Raw genomic sequence first — 3,059 nt, forward strand, 5'->3', positions numbered from 1 at the left:
TTTAAAAAGTGCCATGCGCACGAACCAACGATTTACCGCAATTGAGATATTGCTCAAGCGCAAATGTGTGATGCGTTCCCGACCAGTGACTCATTGCGTATGGTAAATTCGCAAAGCACACGCATCGAACTGTACCTCTCTTACTTACTTCAACCCATTAGTTTACGCGCAATGACAATTTGTTAAAATTGAAAGTTATTTCATATGTGATCTTTAAATATTAGGTTATCAACTATAAGTGAGTGCGGTTATTTTAATAATAATCTATAGACAAAATCCGTATTTATTTCGTTTCCAACCAAATAGATATATATATTTATAAAATATTAAATTGTTGTATTTTGAACATTAAAATATATTACCCACTTATACAGTGTAAATTAAAATTTCATTTTATTCTCTATCAATATCTACCGATTACGAATAAATTATCTAAAACTGTATTTGCATTTATATTATTTTTTTAAGGACAATATATATAAATATACTTATGCAATAGGTATAAACTTTACTCGAAGAGGTTTAGACGAGGTCAGAGTGGCATCTGGCAAAAATGTAACGTCGTCTAGTTCATCCAACGGTTCCAACTTAAAATTGTACAATATAAATGCTACAAATAGTTTAAGCTCAAGCATTGCGAATCTTTGACCTGCAAAATGAGGAAAAGACGAATATAAAAAAGCAATTTTAGGGTAATATTAGATATTCATTTCTGCATGAAACATTTACCAATACAGTTTCTCGGTCCCGCACTAAATGGTATGTAGGAGTAGGGATGTCGCCCTTTAATATTTTCCGGTAAAAATCTGTCAGGATCGAAAACATTTGGATTTGGCCAATATTCTGGATTTCTGTGCACGCCGTAAATATTTACAATACACATAGTTTTAGATGGAATTAAATAATGTTCTACAAAATTAATACGATTACATAATGAATAAAATAAAGAATCAATAGGATACGAACGAAATTAACGTAAAGACATAATGCATTTATTTTCATACTCAGCTGCATGTCCTTAGAAATATACCGAGATATTAAATGGACGCTTGGATACAAACGAAGCGATTCCTTTAAACATCTCTCCAAATACGAAAGTTTTGAAACGACGATATCGTCAAATTATTATCTTCTCCCATAATCGATTTAACCTCGTCTCTTATATTTTCCTAAAAATAAATACATCATTTATTATTCATCGTATGAACTGTTTAAATCGCAAAATCTAATAACATTGTAAATTTTAATAAATTTTGCTCGAATTCGAGTACTGATGAAACTTTTTATTTAAAGTTAATATCACTATTAATTAGTATTAGAAACAAGTTACTAAAATTAGTGTTACTAGTAATTGATTATTCTTTGTAAATGTATTAAATGTAAAATATTGTTTCTTTTGCTAATAATTTCTACTGATAATTGTTGCTGGAAACATTACCTGGATATCTTTGTGCTTAGCAAAAAGACCTAAAGCAAAGTTCAGTGCACTTGCAGTAGTGTCGTGACCCTAGAAAATGTTACTGCGTAGAATTTTTCTCCTCTTTTGTTTCTTAAATGAATACATTTACAAATACATACTTCAAACATGAAAGTATCAACTTCTTCACGAATTCCTTCCTCATCTATTTGATTATCTTTCCAAAACGCGGCTATAAGCAGATCTAGCAAAGAAAGTCTTTTTTTGTTTTGCCTATCTGTAACATAAAAATTCTATTGACCTTGCTTCTTTAATTTAATTTTATTCTTATTTAAAAAATGCGAATACTTTCATCGTCCTTCTCCTTCTCTTTATTAAAAGTGTCTTCTTCCTCAATATTCTCATAGATTTGCAAATATTTTCCATTAGTTTGTTTATGAAAACGTTTCCTTTCCGCAATTATCTGTAATAAATGTAATATTTTCCTAATCTTAATATTTTCGAAAAACGTACTTATAAATGATTATTATGAAAGACGTACATTTTTCGAAAAATTGTGCAAGGTTTTCAACGTTTTTTTTGTACTCTACCGCGTGGTGTAAATGCATATATTTATCGTAGAAGTACCAAGGTCTTACGAGTCTAGTGAACAATAAATCACATTCTTTATTGGATCGACTTCGTTTCTTAACAAAACATTATTCAATTACCTATATGAAGCAACTTTATTATAAACATGGACCGCATTACGATATTCAGATTCCAGCTTGCTTTTTCCTGTCAATTTTGTACCGAAAGCTGTTTCTACAAAAGAGATTTGGCAATTAAAAAATCATTACTAATATTATTAATTATGTATACAAAAAATTGTTTTTTTCACTAACGGCATATTGCGTTGAGAGTGTACTGGCTGATAAATGTTCGTAAATCTTTGACAACAGGGTCTCCATCTCCCTCCTTTTTAAGAGATTCGACAAGATTTCGTGATTCCTCATTTAAATTATTAAAGTAATAATTAATCATATTGAAGTGAAATGCAGGTGTTAACATTTTCCGTCGTAAGTGCCATTTTTACCTGTCAAATTAGGATATATTTAAAATATTATTTAATCTATTAAAATATTTTAGGGCAAATTGCGTCTTATTCTCTTTTTATTATAAGGATCTCTCCTTTTTACTCGTTATTAAGTACAAACGTGTCTACATACCGCTCTCGAGTATATACAAGTATTCAAATAGTATATACGTTGAGGTATAGTTTAACGTAGCTTAAGTTTACGTCGCATATACAAGGGTTAAATGACCAATGTCCTTGTGAGGAAAAACGGTGCACTCTCTTGGCTAATCGCGTGTGCAAGTTTATGGCTTAACTCATTGAACATTGTAATAAACTATATTTAACCTATTAAAATCGTTAATAACGCCCATAGTTTCATTATTCGAACAATAGCTGATACCGAAACAAATCAACCGACTATGGAACCAAAACGATCATCTAACCTTGTATTAGGTTGTTTTATACGAAATGTCGGATTTTAAAGTAAATATATAAACTAGATGTCTTTTTTAAAAATCTATTTATTTAATTAAAATAAATTCTATTTATTTCTCAATACACTTTTTCCAAAGAGATTTTAATGCA

The 3,059-nt window shown here is 29.8% G+C and overlaps 1 pseudogene; it reads right to left on the bottom strand.

Moving 5' to 3' along the window:
* Positions 1–488: 488 nt before the first annotated feature.
* Positions 489–2,440, bottom strand: LOC122514066 (annotated as a pseudogene).
* Positions 2,441–3,059: the final 619 nt, after the last annotated feature.

Source organism: Polistes fuscatus, unplaced genomic scaffold (genome assembly GCF_010416935.1).
Source record: "Polistes fuscatus isolate 324 unplaced genomic scaffold, CU_Pfus_HIC Scaffold130, whole genome shotgun sequence".
Lineage (NCBI taxonomy): Eukaryota > Metazoa > Arthropoda > Insecta > Hymenoptera > Vespidae > Polistes > Polistes fuscatus.